This window comes from Triticum aestivum, chromosome 4D (assembly GCF_018294505.1).
Source record: "Triticum aestivum cultivar Chinese Spring chromosome 4D, IWGSC CS RefSeq v2.1, whole genome shotgun sequence".
NCBI classification, from domain to species: domain Eukaryota; kingdom Viridiplantae; phylum Streptophyta; class Magnoliopsida; order Poales; family Poaceae; genus Triticum; species Triticum aestivum.
The window spans coordinates 312112914-312129396 of NC_057805.1; the positions used below are offsets into that span (position 1 = coordinate 312112914).

The 16483-nt window shown below is 42.8% G+C and overlaps 2 long non-coding RNA genes across 2 annotated transcripts; one reads left to right on the forward strand and one right to left on the reverse strand.

Annotated features, from left to right (window-relative positions):
* Nucleotides 1-4925: 4925 nt before the first annotated feature.
* Nucleotides 4926-7296, forward strand: LOC123099948 (uncharacterized). Its single transcript, XR_006448311.1, has 4 exons — nucleotides 4926-5445; nucleotides 5646-5736; nucleotides 5840-5950; nucleotides 6839-7296. It is a non-coding gene; the product is annotated as an uncharacterized lncRNA (long non-coding RNA).
* A 6689-nt stretch (nucleotides 7297-13985) lies between these two features.
* On the reverse strand, nucleotides 13986-15163 carry LOC123099949 (uncharacterized). The gene is made up of 2 exons (XR_006448312.1): nucleotides 14889-15163; nucleotides 13986-14714 (listed from the first exon to the last, which is right to left on the reverse strand). It is a non-coding gene; the product is annotated as an uncharacterized lncRNA (long non-coding RNA).
* Between the last annotated feature and the right edge of the window lie 1320 nt (nucleotides 15164-16483).

The following is a 16483-nucleotide window of genomic DNA, read 5'->3' on the forward strand; positions in this document are numbered from 1 at the left end:
TCTTCAATCAGAGTAGTAGAATAGGATAGAAGAAAATAGAAAAATTATGAAGGCCGCATTGTGATAATGTTTTACGCACAATCTCCATAGTCTATGATAAATTATGAAGTATGCTCCATACATGTAAGTGAAGCTACGGTTACAAAACTCTACTAGAGCGGAAATGCATGATGGTGCATGGGCTCATTCGACGACTTTTCTAGAAAACATATTTCCACAACACAAAAAAAATGAATTTTTTGTATAGACACAAATACATATATAACACGGTCAAGAAAATTTTCATAACAATATACACTCATACGTGGCGTAGAAAAAAAACTAATACGTACATGAAAATGAGCAAACAAAATTTTGTGGTTGGGCCGGGATTTTTTTGTGCAACTTGCAAATGATAATATTTTTTAACAAAAAATTGCAGATCCGTTGCGAATATGTATATCTTTTCATAGATTTTTTTCATTTTTTTGAAACTTGGAAATATGATTTTTGAATCATTTGAAAAAAAATACGCCTCCAATGCCCCCGTCCTCCATAAGTTTGCTCCCTCTAATGGAGTTACTTTTAGAGGAGAAGGGCCCTCAAAAGAAGAGAGGAGGAGGGCCAGATGATTGAGAATCTGACCCTTCTTTTCTAAGGAAAATTGTTAAAAACAAAAAGGTAATATCACAGGGAGTCATAGAACTTATGTCCCATGTTCAGTTTGATGCTAGAATTTTGAAAATATGGTTTTGTGGTCACTTAACTTGACTCAAGCGTGCAGATACGGTCACATCATGCGTATATGGGTGTATCCATGTGCATGGTCCCACCTGTCAGTGAGTGGTGGCATTGAGTGTGATATATCTTTACACAATACATCCTCAAAATTCATGGAAAAAGTCTGCCACCGCGACGCAGCACAAAAAACCCTCACAGTTGTTTATTTACATATACCCCGACCATAGCATTGCACATATATTTCAAAATTAACACCTAAAAAGGGTCCGCCAGGACTCAAACCTGCGACCTTTAGACGAGACGGTCTAGCCAACACGCCAATAACGTCCTGATGCCTTTTACAGATAACAAACTTATGTGTACTGAATGTGGACTGGCGTGTAGTTTGAATGAGATATGGATATTGCAGCCCATTTTGCGCGCAATTTTGTAAGATATTTGTCAAACGTAAGGAATATATTTATGTTCAAATATTTGTGTGTTAAAAATATTATACATACAAGCGATTATTAGTAAATAAAAACATTTAAATATAAACATGTGTATCATATATAAAATATTTAGTAAAACATAAGTAATTAAAACATTTAAGATATCAAATACTTGTCTGTTAAAAATAGTATACATACAAACAATGATTAGTAAATAAAAATATTTAAATATAAACTTGTGTATTATACAAAAATATTAAGTTAGCAGACATTGAAATGTTTATTAAATAAATATGTTTAATGATCCCAAAAGTATATATACTTGCGTCTTATATTTAAATTATACAAAATGATGATACAAACATTTAATAAATATTTATGAATATTTAGTTGAATATAATTTTTACTCATGACTTATATTGAAAAATATTATACAGTTTAAATATTAGCCATGATTATATATTCATATTAACAGTTTAAATTTTAAATATGATATTTATAATTAGACAAACATTGAACTATACAAATCTGCTTATACTTATTGAAATGTTTGTATAATTAAACAATATTTTTAAATTTTTTATTTAAAAACCAAATATGTAATACACGCATTTATATAACACACATGTTTATATAATACTCAGGTTTATATTATTTTTATTAAATATGTAATAGATAAAACACAAGTTTATATTTAATTTTTTACTAATCATCGTCTAAATGTACAATGTTTTTAACACACAAATATTTGAACATAATTATTACTTATGGTCTACTAAATATTTTATATATAATACAAAGGTTTATATTTAAATGTTTTTATTTACAATAATCATTGTATGTACAAATATTTGTACATAAATTCATTACTTTTTTTTAGAAACTCATAACTTTATTACTTTGTTTTACAAATAAATTAAAAAAAATAGCGAGGGCAAAATTGTTCACGGTATTCGCAGCCCATTTAAGGTCCACATGCATCCTCATTTAATACATATAAACTCCTTATCCCATATTAAAAACAGTAAAACCGAATCCTTTCCAAACACTCTCACGCCCTCACTAATTTCAGCCATTGGATCTCGTGTCTTGGCCATCCCTAGCCGTCCAACACATTGTTTTCTCCGGGGTGGGCTGGTACTGGGTCGTATGTCCTGGGCCGCTATTCCCGTGGCCGAATCCGAAGCCTCTAATTCACTGACACGGGCTAACCTGAGATCCTATATGAACGATCGCGGTTCTGATCCGAGTCCACCTCCTGGCCGCACTCCGGCCAATCGATCATTTACCCCACCTTTGCTCTGCCCCGGTCGATATGCCCAACCTTACATTGCAATTGATAAAATGCCCCATCTTGGCTCTGCCTCTAGATAAAATGCCCCAGATTAAATATAAACATATATTATTGATTAATCGCTGCAATTAGAGATGGGAAAGGACAAAAGTGCCCTTAGCAATCCACGAAGCCACGAAAGGAAGGATCGGAGGACTTGTTCGTTTCACGAACGAACCTCACACCCGAAAGCACGCAGCAGAGCTAGGGTTCTTGCCGCCGCCGGCCAAGACTATTAGCCGCAGCCGCGGGCCTCCGCCCCCGGCCGCCGTGGTCCGCCGCCGCTGCCGACCACTTCCAACCACGGGCCGCTGCTGCTGCCGCCTCCAGTGGGCATCCGCCGTGGGCAGTGGTGGTACGCCGCCGCCTCCAGCCGCCGCAGCAAGCAGCCCGTCTGCATCTCCTCCACCACCTGCCGCGAGCAGCCGCTGCTGGCCCTGTCCCGCAAATCACTCCCAAGAGAACAAGTACATCAACTCTCAAAAAGATAACCACAAGGAAGAGGAAGCTTTGCATATGAACTTGAAATTTGCTCTATTTTATGATGTGTTGGGACTTGAAACCTTCATCTATGTGTTGGAAGTTGAGATTTTATTTGTGATGTGTTGCTCAATTTTGTGATGTAGAATGAAAATTGAAACCCATGTAATGGAAAACTTCATCTATTTGTATGACTAGTTAATGTGTACGTGCAATGCATGTTAATTTGAAAGTATATTAAGTGCATGCAGATATTAAGTAGGATATTATTTACGTGTTATTATATAATTAGTACTATATTTGGCATTAAATTAACTGCACGCTAAACGCGTTGAGCGCTTGATATTGAAGCAGTCTAGGTCGTTGGATTGACATGATTTGATGGCCGAGATTAATTGGGTCTGCCCCTTTGGGTCTTTTTATATTGGTATAGACTATGCGCCAAACTTGTTGTACATCAAGTATATATGACATTTTCTCTATTATAGGTCTTTAGAATTGGTTGAAATTTGAACAGTATAGTACTATGGATATACTTGATTTTCTGTAATTTTTTAGATGTTTCTGGGCAGTTCAAATTTTCGCCCAAAATGTGAACAAATCTGGACAGAATTTTGAAATCGCTTGTTCTCTTTGATTCTTGTTCGGAATTGGCTGAAATTTTAACAGCAGACTACTATGAATATACTTGATTTTCTGTAAATTTTTCAGATTTTTCTGGGCATTTAAAATTTTCGACCAATGTTTGTACAAATCTGGACAGAAATTGGAAATCTCGTTTTTCTCTATGTTCCGTGTTCGGAAATGGCTGAAATTTGAACAGTACACTACTATGAATATATGTGATTTTCTGTTGTTTTTTCAGATTTTTCTGGGCATGTTGTTTTTTGGACAAAATTTGAATTTTTTGGGCATTCAAACAAGATTCCATGGGCTGCTAACATTTTGCTTTTTGTTCTGTGGTATTTTGGTATTTTCCACCCTCTTACTTCTGTCATAAGGTAAAGATACACCATCAACTTAAGTGTGGGGCATTTTATCTAGAGGCAGAGCAAAAATGGGGCATTTTATCAATTGCAATGTAAGGTGGGGCATATCGGCCGGGGCAGGGCAAAGGTGGGGCAAATGATCAATTGACCCGCCGCACTCCCCTCCCCTCCCGTACTACCCTGAACCCTTGCGACCTCAGCCTAGGGAAAGAACTAGGTGCGCCACTGACGGCGTGAAAGGGACAACTCCGGGTATCCATGGCGACAGGCGATCTCTGGCGACGTTGGTGCGCGACTCGTCCCATTCTTACCCATCGGGCTGGCCTTCTTCCTCCCCGGTACGCGGGTTGATGCTGCGGCAGCGTCCCGTCGTCTTGATTGGCCCCGGCGCTCCCCCTTCACCATTTGCGTCGTGCGTGGTCAATTGGGCTGGTGTCATGTCTAAGTAATGGCATGACCATGGATTGGTGATCGGCGTCGGCGCCTGATGTTTAGACCAAAGTAGGGGCGCACAACCCGCATTGCCTTATTCTCTGCGACAACCCTGCAATTTTGCAGGTAATCTGCTTCTTCTCCTCTTCTATCACCCCTCTCCGTTGTCGCTGTTCAATGATTTGCTCTCTCTCTCTCTCTCTTTCTCTCCCGCTTGCTAACTACATCGATGCCAGTTTCTGTACCGATGAATATGACAATCTGCAGGGAGTGTACATCTACTAAGAATGAGGCTCCGTTCGGTATAGAGGTAGAAAAAACAATGGAAAAAATAACTGCACAGCAGTAGAGTAGTGTGTGAACAGGAAACCTATGGAGCCTTCAAATGTAGGAACCAAAAAATTGGATTGTTCGGTTTGCAGGGAAAAAAAAGCCTTGGACCAGCCCAATTTGGCACTGTTCAGTACGATGGGAGGGTGGGCATTCAGTGTTGATTAATTAGTTTATAGCAGTTTTTTTATTGTTCACAACAAGGTTGATGGGACCTCTCACAGCTCTGTACAGCTGCACTGTTTATTCGGCTACACTGCAGCTCTGCGCTTAGCCTCGGGCCTCCGCCAGAACATGAAGTTCTACTGGAGTTTTAATTTCGTGTGAAAAGTACATGCTAGCATGACTTTCCAGTGGAATACACGTCCTAGATTCCTACAAACCGAACATAATATGGGCGAAAATTCCTACGGAAACTAATCCTCCAAATGTTCCTCTGAAATTCCCGTATACCGAACGGGTCCTGAAGTGAAATGAATTGATATACTAACGGAATAATAAAATTAGTAAAATGGCAGTTCCAAAATTTCCCCGAAATAAACTGAAGAGAAATGATGTATTGTAACTGTATTTGCAGTGTTCAATCAAGTTTCTCAAAAGAGATAGAGTTGGCTCAAGATCCATCAGGACTGTTCAGTTTTCAATATTTGGATCGTTGAATTTAGGAATATATGAGACATGAGAATTAAGAGATGGAGGATCTGATTGCGCTGCCAAAGGTGCTCTCAAGGTTAGTTCACTAATCATTTTTTCTATTCAGAGTGAAGGCGTGCTATAGTTATAATGAATCGCTGTTTGGTTGTACATTTTATTTTGAGATAGCTGGTATTTTAATAATGTAAAGTACTCATAACTGTCATAGATTTCTTTGAACTTGTGGCATGATGTTTTTAATTAACAACCAGTACATATGTGTGCTTTATTTATTAGGTGGATATCCCAATTAACTGAAGAAACGTGTCATCTTTTGGTAGGCTGTGAACAATGTCATTATTCGTATTGGTCAGTACTTCTTGCGAAGGTATGTATTTCAACCTCTCAACTAACATATACTTTCTATTTCTTCTTGAAATTATGCTGGCATGAAAGATAGGTTGCTTAACTGATGGTGAGCTATGTTATAGGATTCAGTTGAGCAACTCCACAGTGATAGCTTAATAATCGGACGACTTGATGTGTCATTGTGCAACCAAAAGGACTCTGCCGATCTTTGTGTCAACGTCGAAGACCTCTAGGTACTGCTATTTTTTAATAATGATCAATTCTGTCATGCCTTCTTGTTTGCATTGATCCATAAGAATATTATTGGACAGAACCTCTCTCACATGCCTGCTCTAGAAATAGAATTTGCTCTATGGTGTACGCATTAAATGTGATTTAGACCAAAATCTTAGCAAATCAAATCATCTGACCTGATATCATGTGTGTTTATCTTGCCTGACAAATAAATTGTACATAGAAATGAGAGATTCTGGCTATGACAGAGTTACTGTTTGGACTAGAGGTTCGCTCTTTCAGTATATCAATTTGTTTTCATTACTACCCTGCATCACCAGCTGACCAGAAAAAATATCACAAACATAACAAGGTCGTGGCAGCTCTTTGTATTCTTACGGATATTGCTCAATGCTCTTCCTTTTAGCTCATTTTTGTGTGGCCCAAAGAACATAAATTTCTCATGCTTCCGAATAGATTTTTTTTTACATTAGATTGCTGATTTATTTATCTGATTTTACATGTGTGATCAATGTTTCTTCTGTCATGTCGCTTTGCGGCACCAACTAGCGCATGGCTTTATCCTGTGATAGCCCAAAATCAGAAAAGGTTGCACTGTTTAATTGTCATTGAAAGATTAGATGGATCTGCCCTCGCTAATTTGTTGTATGAATCTGTGATTACATGGACCTAAAGAAAATTTACAGCCACTGACATACATTTTCATAAGACTATAAATTTCGAACACATAGTTGCATCCATGTTGCTGTTATCTACATTAAAATTATAGCTGAATTCTATTCTAAGCACACAGATGGTGTAGTTTGTTATTGCCAGTTAAGGTCTTGGTTTTATTTCTTACCATTGCTCCATTAAACACATTAGTCTGACTTTTTTCCATTCTACAGATCCTATTTCTGCCATCGTTGGAACCTGCACTCCTGACCTCCTCCATTACCAACGACCAACACTATGGCACATATGAAAGTAAGTTGACAAACTCCAACTCGATAATCCACATTATATACTCGCCATACCAAGGACTGTGTTCCTCCGAATTTAGAAAAAAAATGTTGTACAATTCGCTATATACAAAACAATCGGTAGTTGCCACTTGATTGTTTGAAATAAACAGACAATTTGTAGTATGCTTCAATTCTAAAAGTAACATTTTTAGCCTGCAGGTTACGTTTTTAAGAAAATTTCTTTTAAACCATTTCTATCTGGAAGGGAGAATTTTGCCTTTAGTGACCATTAGTTTGAATTTTAGCAAATATATATAGAGATCTAGATGGATACACGTTTTTTTAATCATGTAGCACTGCGTTCAACTATATCTGCTATCGACTATAGTATAGTTTTTTTCTCTTCCTTGATGTTATGGCGCTGCTAGAAGGAGGGCGCGAGAGGGCCGGCCGGGAGCCTTTTGCCCACGGCCGGGCAAGATGGAAGGGATTTTCATTTTAATTCTTGCTTGATTAGATTGATACATCTCCTCTCTTTATATAGAGAGGTTTACTTGACTCCCAAGGCTTACTTGACCTCTAAGCAAGCGACCCTTATCTCTAATTAACCCTAAGACTAACGGGCTATACCGCCAGTCCAGGCACATTAGGCCTATTACGTACTCTAACACTACACCCCACCTGGACATGCAGCTTGTCCTCGAGCTGCAGCCTAACCAACTTATAACCCTGACTCGACACAACACAAACCTAACACCTAAAAACAAGCCTTTTACATCTCGGCTTGTTTTATTACTCTCAACCTGAAATGGACTGGAACGCTTTATTTTGGACCCCTGAACATAAAGTGGACACCATCCGCACGTCACGACGTGCACGTGTACAGCCACCTGGATCCCATGCCATCTGGACAAAAGGAGTGCATGTGTATGGCCACCTGGAAGTGGTCGCAAGAGCGACCAGCAGAGGTGCCCTCGTGGCGGCCGGCGGCGGAATGCAGTGGTGCTACGTGGTGCGCTCCTGTCGGTGACACCATGCGCCGCCGAACGGCTGTTGGTCGGCACCGCACAGAGAAGAGTGGAGGGTTGTGGATGGAGAATGACGAGGAGGGGTGCGCCCCCCAACCGCCGATGTCGCAGACTTTGAGGTCGCTGCCCGCGGGGAAAACAGCATGCCCAAGATCCTCGACGCAGCGGACGAGATCGAGGTCCTTTGCGCAGCAAAGCGTAGCTGGGAGGAGCAGCAGCTGCAGACCACGCATCTCCCGCACACGCCGACGCGCAAGGAGGCCGCGCACAGCAGCCTGCAACCTCACCGTCGCCGACACGTGGCAGGTAGTGATCAAAGCTGGAAGCGGTGACGGTGACGGCGGGAACTTGACTGCTGGATGGGAACGCCCTGGGGAAGCGGTAATGGCGACGACGGGAACTTGATCTGGTGGATCGGGACTCCTGCTGGCGCGGTCGATGCGGGGCCGGAGCTGACCGGCGGTGGCTGCTGCAGCGGAGCACCGGGCGCGGCGGAGGCCGCCAGGAGCGGCGGCTACCACTGTAGCCAGGGCGGGGCGGTGGTGGCGGTGGATGGCAGCTGCAGTGGCCCGGCGAGCGTGGCGGGAACGCCTTGGGGCAGCGGCTGCTGCGGCGGAGGCCGCCAGGAGCGGTGGCTGCCACTACAGACAGGGCGGGGCGGTGGATGGCAGCGGCAGCGGCTGCGGCTGCTGCAGCGGCCCGGCGAGCGCGGCGGAGGCCGCTTGGTGCAGCGGCAGCCACGGCGGCGCGGTGGCGGTGATGGGCGACGCAGCTGGGTGCGGCCCGTAGGAGCCGGCCAAGAACAGGCGGATCTCCTAGACCGCCTGGGTTAGGTCCCGCAGCGCCCGGACACCTCCTTCGGGTGAGGACGGCGGGGGCAGGCGCGATGGAGGATCCCGACAGCGGAAGAGACGGGTTGGGCAGCGGTGAAGACATGATCGAACCGAAGCTAGCTGATACCAAATTGTTATGGCGCTGCTAAAAGGAGGGCGCGAGAGGGCCGGCCGGGGGCCTTTTGCCCACGGCCGGGCAAGATGGAAGGGATTTCCTTCTTAATTCTTGCTTGATTAGATTGATACATCTCCTCTTTTTATATAGAGAGGTTTACTTGACTCCCAAGCAAGGCTTACTTGACCTCTAAGCAAGCGATCCTTATCTCTAATTAACCCTAAGACTAACGGGCTATACCGCCAGCCCAGACACATTAGGCCTATTACGTATTCTAACACTCGACATACCCAACATTAACCAGTTTTTAGTGTTTATGTAATTTTGTGCTGAAGAGAGTAAGAAGAATAAGACTTAGCTTTGATTCCAGTTTTCGGTGCTCCTTGTGTTGGTAAATTTGTTACACTATAGTACTGATTATTCATATAGCAATTGTATTACCAATTAGGTCGTTGTTCATTGGCAGTGTGAGGGCCCGAGGCGTTTTCAAACATCAGTTTGAGAGAAAATATGTCTGGCCTTAGTCCATGGAGTCCTTTTTTTGTTCCTTGCATCCGCTATTATTGAGTAATATTCTTCCTTAGATAATAATTTTACTTGCATTTTGTTCTGAGCGAGTTTAGTCTCTTGGTATAACTTGTATCATTTGCTATCCAGTCATCGCAAGTTTGATGTGTGAATTCTTTGCTCATATGAGCATGCTAAAGTAGACTTACTTTCATATGAACTTACTTGCATTTTGGACATTCTTTGCTCATATGAGCATGCTAAAGGATGTCCATGGAAAGGCTTTCATTTCTTTCTGAGTTGCCGGCTGAAAGACTTAAAGTCCGAAATCACTAGTTGAGGAGTATTCGTTGCCAAGGTCACTCCAACCTCCCCAGGTTGCGACAAGTGGCGCTGCGTATGTGCCACTTGTCGCAACCCGGAAGTTTTCCCTTTTTTCGTAGATCCGTTTATTCAAAACGTTTTATCTCTTAAACCGTGCATCCAAATCTCGAACCACTTTCATCGTTGGATTCCTCGCGTCGAGATCTTCAAAACTAGATCCCATGTTGATAGGTTTTAATGAACTTTTTTTCATGAAAAAAACGGACGTAAAAACCGAACCGGGAGCACGGGTTTTTTCTCTTTCCGAAAGAGGCACGCCCGTGCCTCTCACGAAATCACAACCGTACCTACCGCGGGAGCAAAACCGTGACTCTCGCGGAAGAAAAAAAGAAGAGAAAACGCTTTTTTTTTCTGTTTCCGAGGAGGTACGGCCGTGACTCTCGCGAAAGCACAACCGTGCCTCTCGCGGAAGCAAAACCGTGACTCTCGCGAAAAAAAAAACAGAAAACGTGTTTTTTTCGTTTCCGAGAGGTACGGCCATGACTCTCGCAAAAGCACAACCATGCCTTGCGGGGAAGCAAAACCGTGACTCTCGCGAAAGAAAAAAAAAACAGAAAACACATTTTTTTTCGTTTCCGAGAGGCACAGCCGTGACTCTCGCGAAAGCACAACCATGCCTCTCGCGGAAGCAAAACTGTGACTCTTGCGAAACGAAAAAACAAACAGAAAACGCGTTTTTTTTTCGTTTCCAAGAGGCACGGGCGTGACTCTCGCGAAAGCAAAATTGTGCCTCTCGTGGAAGCAAAACCATGACTCTCGCGAAAGGAAAAAAACACATTTTTTTGCGCAATTTTTTTTATCAAAAAGCTAAGGAAGACCGGTGGAAAACCAAAACGTCAAAAAAACCCAGGAAAAAACCGTTAAAAAAGCCGAAAACGCGTGCAGAGAAATAAAAAACCAAAATCCGGAGGAAGCGTCGAGAGCGCGACACGTGGTGAATGGCTGAGAACGCGCCAAGTGACGCTGATTGTTGCGAGGCTTCCGAAGGAGTGCTCGTTAATTAATTTCTCTCATTCTTGACTTTTATGTTACGCGTCAAATAGACATGTGCATGCACAGCCCGGCTTGGCGGCCCGAGTCTGAAATCCTAGCATCCGGGCCGGGCTCAAGTTCAGTTTTTCCTCCCAAAAAGCCTGAACTAAGCCTGAAAGTCATTAAAATAATTATTTAATTTAAATAGGTATACTATAATATATTCAAATACCACAAAATTGATTATTTTAATGGAAAAAGTGCACTGTTCACAAGTTTCAGGCCGGGCCAGGCCGGTCTCGGGCTTGGGATTTTGTCTTCAGGCTTTGACAAGCCTAGCCCGGATCCCGGCCCGACCCTAGGTTTGAACCGGTCTAGTGCCAAATAGCCATTGTCTTTTTTTAAGGTTAAATAGCCATTGTCCTAAGGAATAAGTGTAGTGTGTTCTTAATTAGCCAAGACATAGCAAAGCAAAAGGGACATAGACCTTTTTTTCTTAGAAAGGAGGCTGAGACAGATACAGTATTATCCATACTTACACTTTATTTATTGTCAGATAATACTATTTTGAAACAGCATTTCAACTACATCCATCGGCACGTTCATATTCTATTCGAAGTGCTGTTAGAAAGGGCCAAGTGGACGAGAATTAGACACAGCAAGTCAAAGCAGGGAGTACCACATGAGGAGTATTATAACAGGGTGGTACCTGACGTGGCTGAAAATTCAAGTAAACAATCATGCTGTGATAGTGGTTGTTATCAAATAGGAGTACATAATGATATCACGATGCCTTCATAATAATAGAGCACACCGCACTCTATTGCTTTTTTATTATTATTGCCTCTGTATTATTTTTTAAGAAAAAAGTCTCAAACCTATTGATCAAACCAGCAGTGCTGACATCGCTGAAAAATGAAAAGTACATCCAAGTTCCTAGGGCCGATCCTTAATTAGGTTGCGTTCCCATTTGGTACTGTACATGATGTGTACTGCACTTCCATGTTTCTTCGGTCATTGGCTCGTAAGAATTTCAGGATTTGTCGCTGACTGCTGGAAAACTTCTTGTGTCAAAGTTGTCACACCTATAAGTGCACGCTGATCTAGAACCTGATTAGTGCAGTAGGTGTGTTAGTGGGAGGGAGTGATCAAGTGCTGTGGTATCCAAAGTCTATGAAGCACCCCTTTACATTCTCTCCACTACAAGGGAATGAAAGGCTGATGGGATGCTAATGATTAAACTAGAACACATCAGGATTATGTATGACACTACTAGTATCCATCATTGACATAGGCCTGAAGGAACCATGATGGCCGCAATAGTTTCTTCCAGCATGTCCTTCTAACTAGGGCTTGAGATGGAGCAGATCAGCATGGAGCAGTTGGGCAAAGTTTTCAACGCTCACCAGTTCAAAAAAAAAAGTTTTCAACGATCACGAGTCACGAGCGTCCGGAATCGTCAAACCCGTTTCAGCTCTCACGATCATCGATCTCCTCTCTCCATGTGCAAGCTTCTGCGCGGCCATGCATGCCTGCAAGCGGCAAGCCTGCGGCGTCGTGGAAACAACTAAACCATTTTCAAACGTCTTCGAGAGTTTCGATTGTCCAGCTGCGTGACAACACACATAAGAGCTGCAGGCTATTCCTCCTGTTGAGTATCGTGACTATTAAAAAGTACTATAAAGTAGATTAGGATTTATTTCTACAAGTTGATGATTTACTCCTATATATATGCACACGAGGCTCAAGCAATAAACATCGATTTCATAAAATTCCTCTCTGTTCCTTCTACACGGTATCAGGCTAACCGCAGTCCAAACCCTAGCCGCCGCCGCCGCTTCTGCACAGCGCCGCCCCCGGGGCGGTCGATCTCTATGATCGCCACCAGGGGCCGCACCGCCCGTAACTAGGGTTCGTTCGCCGATCTAGTTGATCGGCTGCCCTAGAGAGCTTTTTTTTCGATCCTTGATCCGAGTTTTTCTCTCGCATGGGAGGTGTCGTTGATGCGATCGTCCTGATTGAGGAGAGCACGTCTTTGATGCAATGATGCGATTTCCATGTGTTGTGGTGAAAATGTTTGGGCCAACTTACATGGCAGAATTAAATGCCGAGGAGGTATTTGCAACTGGAGAATCGAGAGGTTTTTCCAAGTATCATCGGTTTAGTCGACTACATGCATTGTCAATGAAAGAATTGTCCGATAGGTTTGTGCGGGCAATACCAAGGTCACACAAAAGAGACCACCACCATATTTGAAGCAGTGGCATCATAAGACTTGTGGATTTAACATGCTTTCTTTGGTATTCTCGGTTCTCACAACAATATCAATGTGCTTCAACGGTCTCCGCCGTTGAGGAGACTTTGTGATGGAGATGCTTCGATGGGCAAGTACACTGTCAATGGACAGGACTACACCAAGCACTACTACCTTGTTGATGGCATATATCTTCAGTGGGCGGTGTTTGTGAAGACTATCCCAGAGCCCCAAGGTAACAAAAGATGTCTCTTTGCACAAATGTAAGAAGCTGCAAAGAAGGATGTGGAGAGGGCACTTGGAGTGCTCAAAGATCGTTGGATACTGTTAGTGGAGCTGCAACGATGTAGTATCCGGATACAAAGTGCCAGAGATGACTTGTTGTGTAATCTTGCACAACATGATTGTGGTATATGAAGGAGACAAGGCAGCCTGCACAAATTATTTTGAGAGGCCCGGAGTACATGTCCACCTGCTGGAACAAGATGCATAACATGTTGTGAACTTTGTAGAGATGCATACACAAATTCGAGATACACAGTCACATGCGCAAGTACCGACAAGTTGTGGAGCATATTTGAACCCACATTGGAAAACATTGAATTTTATATTTGAATTATGCACTTCGAATAAATTTTATGTTTGAACTATGTATGTTATATTTGAATAAATTTTATTTGCGTGTTTACATTTATTATTACGTGTATTTCTGTCAACGAATGATCGATACATGCATCTATTTGCATGCATCTAAGGTCTGCAATGGTGGGTGTGCAATTGCACGGGCTGTCATATAGAGGTGGCCGTTTCTTGTCCGCGGATACGTGGGAGGTCTAACAAGGAGGGGGTATTTGCACAGTCCAGTTGGAGATGCTTTAACCTGGTACACAAATTAGATGAAAAACGTCGCATGTCCGATTATATAGAGCAAGTAACTCAATGTCATTAAAGTTAATGAGATCCGAAGCAGAGGAACGACAATCCCATTGTGTATATATTAGTCAAAGCAAAACTAAATTATTAGTGGTAGCACCGAAGCACAAAAGGACAACTGGCAAATATATAGAGTAATAACGGATGAACTACTAACTTCTATTGATTATACCTACCGAGACAGAACTAAATACACTGTCCACGGTGATACAAGCTGGTAAACATGATGCTAAGATTGAAAAAACAAAGAACGTGAGATTATCTTTCGGAAAACTTTATTTTTGCCGTTCTAGTTTTTGCCAACTTTGCTTATGCCACTCTAGAATTTGACATCTCACTTTTGCCACTCTTAACTTTTGACAATACATCACAAATACCATTCAGTGGCAAAAACAATATTTTTTCATTTCACTTTTGCCACTATTAGGTTTTGCAATGTATCATAATTGCCACTTTGAAAATTTTGCTTTTGCCACTGAATGGCAAAATTGATATATTGTCAAAAACTAAGAGTGGCAAAAGTGAATTGTTAAATCCTAGAGTGGCATAAGCAAAGTGGGCAAAAGTTAGAGTGGCAAAAACAAAGTTTTCCCATTATCTTTCTAGTTGGACCACGGTACACAATAATAGCAGTGACAACGGTGTTTCAGTTTTGATCCCGTACACTTGTATCCCTTGACACTTGGTTTTGTGCCCGCATATTCCAGTTTCGCGTTCAGCCAGCACTCTGCCTTGCAGACGAAACCAAAGCATAATGCGCTCTCATTGTATTCTTCCCAGCAATAGTCGTCGTCTGCGCAAGCAAATTCACACACACACGGTGATAAGAACGACAGGAATTTAACAGAGGGGAAGAAGAAAATCACGTCAAATACTCAAATTCTACCATGCGCCTCTACTTTGTGATCAAATAAACACACCGTAATAACACTGTATAGTCAGATAAACGGAGATCCGGAACACGAACCTGCCGCGGAAGCAAAATTACCAAGTAACACGATTAGTAAGAGGATGCACGTGGTTGCCTGTCTCCTATCCATATCTAACACTCCAGGAGTGTACTGAATGTGGAATGTCAAAAGGGAGATTCTTTTTGCCCGGAACTCACAGTATTGTCACCCTAGATCTCAACGCCAGAAACCAATGCGTTTAAATAGAAGGGAGGGCATAGCTGCTGATGAGAGGTGAAAGAGAGAACAATGCGCGGATCGTCACAGCTTTCGGTTATCCGAATAACAGGATCGTGTTAACTGCTCTGGTAGTTGGGTTGACTGGTGGCGGTTAAAGGCGCTCTCACTTCTCTCTGGTCTCCACTCCAACGTCCCTCCCCGTTTCCTCGCGCTTGCATCCGCTCCGCTCGCATGGGGGGTCCTAGTGCCCGTTCAAAGCCCCGGTCGCCTCCCAATTGGCGGAGCCCAAAAGTTAGATCGGGGCCGAGTGCTGTTAAAACTAGGGAAGCGATTACAATATATTTATAAATCACACATAATTGAATTAATAAATATGAATTAAAATTTAAAATAAGTTTTATGTATTGCATTTGATTATTGTGTAGTCCAAAAATATTTTGAATATAAGTGGCATAATATAATGAAATAAATCCCATGCATGTTAAGTGAATCTTTGATGTGGTGACATGTGTGGTGAGGAGGGATGTGCGCATGAGAATAGAATGAGAAACTTTTTATTCATGTTGTGACGGGTTTTTGATGAGGTGACATTTGTGCACGTTAAGATAATAGAGACAGTGAAGATTAACTATTTAGATATATAGAATAGTAAAAATTTGCTCCGACCGACCGGCCAAGCGTTGCGCCTGTCGCCTCCCATGATGCGCGTGTCTTGTGGGGCTTGCACCACCGCTTTCCTCTTTTTTGCCTTATCTTTTTCACGATCGAGCATGTGAGCCTATCGTTCTCCTTCACATCCCCTTTCTCCCTTGTGCGACCATGGCCATCTCGTGATCTCGCATGTTGTGGCGTCGTCCTCAACCCGACTGTGTGTGAGCAACTATACATTGTTGCTAGATGTCCCGTAGAAGAATTAAAAAGGACGCGTGCGATCTCCTTGATTCCGGTGCTATGGGGCGGGGTTGCATGGCAACGATCAGGCCGATGCCCTTCCTGTCGGGGCAATGGCGATCCTGATTCCACGACTACGGCAAGCCAGGCCAGCCGTGCGGTGGTCAGTCGACGACGACGACGTGTTGTGAGCTGCTACGGGGGCAATGACACCGTGCACTCCCACGAGCGGCAGCTCACCGGCGGGTGACACTAGCATGCCATTTTTTGGGTGCTACAACTAGCGAGATGCGGTGCTGGGAGCGGCGCACAGGGATGCTACAACTGCCGCATGATGTGTTGCAAACGGCGAGCGCGACGATGCAACAAACTGGCGTTCGATACTGGACCCGGTGCATGCTTATGCTGGAATTGGCCCGCGGGATGCTGGAACAGGCGTGCGGAGATGCTGCGATGTAACATCACAAAATTCTAAATTTTGGAATGTTATACTAAATAGATAGATTTGATTGATTTTTTGATTGATTGACTGAAAGTGAGT